Genomic DNA, 8,435 nt, shown 5'->3' with positions numbered 1-8,435 from the left:
AGAAGATCCCACATGCCGCAGAGTGGCTAGGCCCGTGAGCCATGGCCACTGAGCCTGCGTGTCTGGAGCCTGTGCTCCACAACGGGAGAGACCACAACAGTGAGAGGTCCGTGTACGGCAAAAAAAAAAAAAAAAAAAAAAAAAGACAAAACTTGGCAGAATGGGTAAACAAACATGGTCCAACTACATACTGTCTACAAGAGACTCACTTGAGAGCCAAAGACAAACAGGTCGAAAGTAAAAGGATGGAAAAAGATATTTCATGCAAATGGTAATAAAAAGAGAGGAGGAATGGCTATACTTATATCAGACAAAACAGACTTTAAGCAAAAAAGTTTACAAAAGACAAAGAAGTACATTATATATTAATGAAAGTTTCAATACAGCAAGAGATATAACTATTATAAACATTTATGCACACAATGACAGAACATCGAAATATACGAAGCAAAAACTGACAGAACTGAAGGGAGGAACAGGCAGTTCTGTTATAGTTGCAGACTTGAATACCCCACTTACAATAATGAATGGAACAACCAGACAGAAAGTAAGGAAACAGATGACTTAACACAATAAACAAATGAGATTTAATAGACATACAGAACACTCCAACCAACAACAGCTTAAACATTCTTCTCAAATGCACATGAGACATTTTCCAAGATAGCCCATATGTTAGGCCACGAATTAAGTCTCAGTAGATTTTAAAAGATACATATATCATACAGAACATCTTCTCCGACCACAAAGGAATTAAGTTAAAAATGAATAACATAAAGAATACTGGAAAATTCACAAAATTATGGAAATTAAACAACACACTGTTAAACAACCAATGAATTAAAGAAGAAATCACAAGGGAAATTAGAAAATATTTAGAGATGAATGAAAATGAAAACACAACATACCAAAATTTATGAGATGCAGCAAAGGCAGTCCTGGGGGAAATTTACAGCTATAAATGCTTACATTAAGAAACAAGAAACAGTACTTCCCTGGTGGTCTAGTGGTTAAGAATCTGCCTTCCAATGCAAGGGACACAGGTTCTATCCCTGGTTGGGGAACTAAGATCCCACATGCCGCAGGGCAACTAAGCCCGCACGCCACAATTACTGAGCCTGCACGCCACAACTTCAGAGCCCACGTGTCACAACTACAGAGCCCACACGCTCTGGAGCCTGTGTGCCACAACTACAGAGCCTGAACACCACAACTAGAGACAGCCTGTGCACCACAACTACTAAACCCACGTGCTCTGGAGCTCACGCGCCACAACTACAGAGTCCGCTCACCACAACTACAGAGCCTGTGTGCCACAACTAGAGAGAAGCCCACATGCCACAATGAAGAGCCCACACACAGCAACGAAAGATCCCGCATGTTGCAACTAAGACCCAACGCAGCCAAAAATGAAAGGAAGGAAGGGAGGGAGGGAGGGATGGAGGGACAGAGGAAGGAAGGAAGGAAGGAAGGAAGGAAGGAAGGATGAAAGAAAGATCTAAAACCAACAACCTAACTTTACAACTTAAGGAACTAGGGAAAAAAAGAACTAAACCCAAAGCTAGTAGTAGAAAAATACTAATAATAAATGTTAGAGCAGAGATAAATAAAATAGGGAATAGAAAAAAATCAATTAAACAAAACAGATCAACAAGATCTATGAAAAAAAGAGCAACAAAAAGATCAACAACAAAAAAAGATCAATAAGATCAACAAACCTTTAGCCAAATGAACTAAGAAAACACGAGAGACAACAGGAATTACTGAAATCAGATATGAAAGTGGGGGCATTACTACCAATCCTACAGAAATAAAAAGGACAAGAGAGTTCTATGAACAATTATATGCCAAATAGTCAGATAACCTAGTTTTAAATGGACAAATTTCTAGACACACAACGTTTGGTAGTCCTTTACCAAGACTAAATTACAAAGAAATAGAAAATCTGAATAGACCTATAACTAGTAAGGAGGTTGAATCAGTAATCAAAAATATCTCCACAAAGAAAAGCCCTGGACATGATAGATTCACTGGAATTCTACCAAACATTTAAAGAAAAACTAATCCTTCACAAACTTTTCCAAAAATTGAAGAGGGAAGACTTCCTAACTCATTCTATGAGAACAAAGAAACCATTAAAAAAAACTAGAGGCCAATATCCCTTATGAACATTGATGCAAAAATCCACCCCCCCAAAAAGAAAAAACCAGCAAACTGAACTCAGCATGATATTGAAACACACACACACACACACACACACACACACACACACACACACACAGGAATACTATTCAGCCATAAAAAAGGAAACCCTGCCATTTATGACAACATGGTTGACCTTGAGGACATTATGCTAAGTGAAGTAAGTCAGACAGAGAAAGACAAATACCGTATTATCTCACTTATAAGTGGAATCTTAAAAGACAAACAAACAACAACAACAAATAAAACCTCACAGAAAAAGAGATCAGATTTGGAGTTAACAGAGATAGCGGTTGGGAGGTATGAAAACTGGATGAATGTGGGTAGAAGTTACAAATTTCCAGTTATAAGATAAATAAGTGTTGGGGATGTAATGTACAACATGATAACTATAGTTAACACTGCTGTATTGGTGTATCTGAAAGTTGTTAAGAGAGTAAATCCTAAAAGTTCTCATCACAAAGGAAAAAATATATTTTTCTTCCTTTGATTTTTTTTTTTGGATCTAAATGAGATGATACATGTTAACTCTACTTATTGTGGCAATTAATTCAAGATGTATATAAGTCAAGTCATTATGCTATATGCCTTAAACTTATACAGTACTGTTATGTCAATTGTATCTCAACAAAACTGAAAGAAAAAAACTCTGAAGAAAACCAAGGAAGTGACACTATAAAATCAGGATACTGGTCACCTTTGTGAAGGAGGAATACAAGAAGCAATAACTGGAAGGAAGCATAAGGGAACTTTGAGATGCTAACAACATTCTATTCCTTGACCTGGGTGGTGGTTATACAATCATTTCGTAATAATTCATTGAGCTATACATTTTTGTTTGTTTCATATTTTATTTTGTTTCTCTATGCATATTTTATTTTTTAATGTTTTAAATAAATTATAAAAAAGCTGGTTGAATGGATAGTTAAATTCAAATTATAATTAACACATCTCTCTCAGTAACTTATAGAAGTAGACAAAATCAGTAAGGTTAGAACGTAAACAGTACTATCAACCAATCTGATCTAAACTGATAGCTATACAGCACTCCACACAGCCACTGCTTAATATACATGCTTTTCAAATATACAAGGAACTTCCATCAAGATGGACTATATGCTGGGCCATAAAACAAGTCCCAATATATTTAAAATCATGAAGATAATATAGAATATGTTCTCTGACTACAATGGAAATAAGTTATAAATCAATAACAGACATCCAGAAAATCTCCAATATTTGAAAATTAAACACACTTCTATATAATCAACAGGTCAAAGAAAAAAATCATGGAGGAATAAGAAAATATACTGAACTGAATTAAAATGAAAATACAATGTATCAAAATTTGTGAGATGCAGCTAAAACAGTGCTTAGAGAGAAATTTATAGTATGAAATTATATTAGAAAAGAATGATCTAAAATCAATTATTTAAGCATCTAACTTAAAAAGCTGAAGACAGCCTCATCCACCAGAGGGCAGACAGCAGAAGCAAGGACTACAGTCCTGCAGCCTGTGGAACAGAAACCACAATCACAGAAAATTAGACAAAATGAAATGGCAGAGGTATATGTCCCAGATGAAGGAACAAGATAAAACCCCAGAAAAACAACTAAGTCAAGTGGAGATAGGCAACCTTCCAGAAAAAGAATTCAGAAGAATGATAGTGAAGATGATCCAGGATCTTGGATAAAGAATGGAGGCAAGGATCAAGAAGATGCAAGAAATGTTTAACAAAGACCTAGAAGAACTAAAGAACAAACAAATAAAGATGAACAATAAAACAATAAAGTAACTGAAATGAAAAATATGCTAGAAGGAATCAATAGCAGAATAACTGAAGCAGAAGAACAGATAAGTGACCTGGAAGACAGAATGGTGGAAATCACTGCCATGGAACAGAATAAAGAAAAAAGAATGAAAAGAAATGAAGACAGCCTAAGAGACCTCTGGGACATTAAATGCACCAACATTCACAGTATAGGGGTCCCAGAGGAGAAGAGAGAGAGAAAGAACCTTAGAAAATATTCAAAGAGATAATTGCTGAAAACGTTCTTAACGTGCGAAAGGAAACAGTCACCCAAGTCCAGGAAGCGCAGAGAGTCCCAGGCAGGATAAACCAAGAAGGTACATGCCAAGACACACAGTAATCAAATTGACAAAAAGTAAAGACAAAGAAAAATATTAAAAGGAACAAGGGAAAAACAACAAATAACATACAAGGGAACTCCCATAAGGTTAACAGCTGATTTCTCAGCAGAAACTCCGCAGGCCAGAAGGGAGTGGCATCGTATATTTATGATGAAAGGGAAGATCCTACAACCAAGAATACTCAACCCAGCAGGCTCTCATTCAGATTGGATGGAGAAATAAAAAGCCTTACAGACAAGCAAAAGCAAAGAAAATTCAGCACCACCAGACCAGCTTTGCAACAAATGCTAAAGGAACTTCTCTAGGTGGGAGAGAGACCAGCAACTTAGAACAACCTTGTACATATATAGACTACTATATTAAAACCTCATGGGAACAGCAAACCCAAAAACTACAAGAGATACACATGCAAAAAAGAAAAAGCAACCCAAACACAACACTGAAGAGGATCATCAAACCACAAGAGAACAAAAGAGGAAGGGAAGAAAAAAGACCTACAAAAACAAACCCAAAACAATTAAGAAAATGGCAACAGGAACATACATATTAATAATCACCTTAAATGTAAATGGATTAAATGCTCCAACCAAAAGACACAGACTGGCTGAATGGATACAAAAATAAAACCCATATATATGCTGTCTACAAGAGACCCACTTCAGCCCTAGGGACACATACAGACTGAAAGTGAGGGGATGGAAAAAAGGTATTCCATGCAAATGGAAATCAAAAGAAAGAAGGAGTAGCAATTCTCATATTAGACAAAATAGACTTTTAGATAAAGACTGTTATAAGAGACAAAGAAGGACATTACATAATGATCAAGGGATCAATCCAAGAAGAAGATATAACAATTGTAAACATATATGCACCAAACATAGGAGCACCTCAAATACATAAGGCAAGTACTAAAAGTCATAAAGGGAGAAATCAACAGTAACACAAGAATAGTGCGGGACTTTAACACCCCACTTTCATCAATGGACAGATCATCCAGACAGAAAATCAATACGGAAACACAGGCCTTAAATGACCCTCGAGGACCAGACAGACTTATACTTAATTGATATTTATAGAGCATTCCATCCAAAAGCAGCAGAATACACATTCTTCTCTTGTGCACATGGAACATTCTCCAGGCCTGACCAAATGCTGGACCACAAAGCGAGCCTCAGTAAATTTAAGAAAATTGAAATCATATCAAGCATCATTTCTGACCATAACACTATAAGATTAAAAATAATGAAAAAAAAACTATAAAAATCACAAACACGTGGAGACTAAACACTATGCTACTAAACAACCAATGGGTCACTGAAGAAATCGAACAGGAAATCAACAAATTCCTAGAGACAAATGAAAACGAAAGCACAATGATCCAAAACCTATGGGATGCAACAAAAGCAGTTCTAAGAGGGAAGTTGATAGCAATACAAGCTTATCTCAGGAAACAAGAAAAATCTCAAATAAATAACCTAGCCTTACACCTAAAGCAACTAGAGAAAGAAGAACAAGCAAAACCTAAAGTTAGTGGAAGGGAAAAAAGCATAAAGATCAGAGCAGAAATAAATGAAATAGAGACAAAGAAAACAATAGCAAAGATCAATGAAACTAAAAGCTGGTTCTTTAAAAAGATAAACAAAATTGATAAACCTTTAGCCAGCCTCATTAAGAAAAAAAGAGAGAGGACTCAAGTCAATAAAATGAAAAAGGAGAAGTTACAACTGACACCACAAATATACAAAGGAGCATAAGAGACTACTACAAGCAACTGTATGCCAATACAATGGACAACCTGGAAGAAATGGGCAAATGCTTAAAACGGTACACTCTCCCAAGACTGAACCAGGAAGAAGTAGAAAATATGAACAGACCAATCACAAGTACTGAAATTGAAACTGTGGCTTCACAGGACAATTCTATCAAATATTTAGAGAAGAGCTAACACCTATCCTTCTCAAAACTTGTCCAAAAAAATTGCCGAGGAAGGAAAACTCCCAAACTCATTCTACGAGGCCACCATCACCCTGATACCAAAACCAGACAAAGATACCACAAAAAAAGAAAACTACAGGCCAATATCACTGATGAACACAAAAATCCTCAACAAAATACCAGCAATCCGAATCCAACAATACATTAAAAGGATCATACAAATGATCAAGTGGGATTTATCCCAGGGATGCAAGAATTTTTCAGTATCTGCAAATCAATCAATGTGACACACCACATCAACAAATTAAAGAATAAAAACCATATGATCATCTCAACAGATGCAGAAAAAGCTTTTGACAAAATGCAACACCAATTTATGATAAAAACTCTCCAGAAAGGGGGCACAGAGCGAACCTACCTCAACATAATAAAGGCCATAGATGACAAACATACAGCTAACATCATACTCAATGGTGAAAAACTGAAAGCATTTCCTCTAAGATTAGGAACAAGACAAGGATGTCCACTCTCACCGCTATTATTCAACATAGTTTTGGAAGTCCTAGCCATGGCAATCAGAAAAGAAAAAGAAATAAAAGGAATACAGATTGGAAAAGAAGAAGTAAAACTGTCACTGTTTGCAGATGACATCATACTATACATAGATAATCCTAAAGAGGTCACCAGAAAACTGATTACTAGAGCTAATCAATGAATTTGGTAAAGTTGCATGATACCAAAAAAATGCACAGAAATCTCTTGCATTCCTATACAGTAACAATGAAAGATCAGAAAGAGAAATTCAAAAAACAATCCCATTTACCATCAAACCAAAAAGAATAAAATACCTAGGAATAAACTTACCTAAGGAGACAAAAGACCTGTACTCCGAAAACTATAAGATGCTGACAAAAGAAATTGAAGATAACGCAAACAGATGGAGAGATATATCATGTTCTTGGATGGGGAGAATCAACACTGTGAAAATGACTATACTACCCAGGGCAATCTACAGATTCAATGCAATCCCTATCAAACTACCAATGGCATTTTTCATGGAACTAGAACAAAAAATCTTAAAATCTGTATGGAGACACAAAAGATCCCAAATAGCCAAAGCAGTCTTGAGAGAGGAAAACGGAGCTGGAGGAATCAGGACTTCAGACTATACTACAAAGGTATAGTCATCAAAACAGTATGCTACTGGCACAAAAACAGAAATATAGATCAATGGAACAGGTTAGAAAGCCCAGAAATAAACCCATGCACCTATGGTCAATTAATCTACAATGAAGGAGGCAAGACTATACAATGGAGGAAAGACAGTCTTTTCAATAAATGGTGCTGGTAAAACTAGACAGCTATATGTAAAAAAATGAAATTAGGACACTCCCTAACACCATAAACAAAAATAGACTCAAAATGGATTAAAGACCCAAATGTGAGACTGGACACTATAAAACTCTTAGAGGAAAACATAGGCAGAACACTTTCTGACATAAATCACAGCAATATCTTTTTTGACCTGTCTCCAAGAGTAATGGAAATAAAAACAAAATTAAACAAATGGGACCTAATTAAACTCAAAAGCTTTTGCACAGCAAAGGAAACCATAAACAAAATGAACAGAACTCACAGAATGGGAGAAAATATTTGCAAATGATGTGACTGACAAAGGATTAGTCTCCAAAATATACAAGCAGCTCATGCAGCTCAATATCAAAAAAACAAACAACCCAATCGAAAAATAGGCAAAAGAACTAAATAGACATTTCTCCAAAGGAGACATACAAATGGCCAAGAGGCACATGAAAAGATGTTCAGCATTGCTAATCATTAGAGAAATGCAAATCAAAACTACAGTGAGGTATCACCTCACACCAGTCAGAATGGCCATCATCAAAAAATCCGTAAGCAATAAATGCTAGAGAGGGTGTGGAGAGAAGGAAATTCTCCTACTGTTGGTGGGAATGTAAATTGGTACAGCCACTATGGAGAATAGTATGGAGGTTCCTTAAAAAACTAAAAATAGAGCTACCATATGATACTGCAATCCCACTCCTGGGCATATATCCAGAGAAAAACATGGTTCAAAAGGATACCTGCACCCCAATGTTCATTGCAGAACTGTTTACAGTAGCCAAGA

Source organism: Grampus griseus (assembly GCF_964374135.1).
Source record: "Grampus griseus genome assembly, chromosome: 1".
Lineage (NCBI taxonomy): Eukaryota > Metazoa > Chordata > Mammalia > Artiodactyla > Delphinidae > Grampus > Grampus griseus.
Note: the sequence above shows the minus strand (reverse complement) of the source record.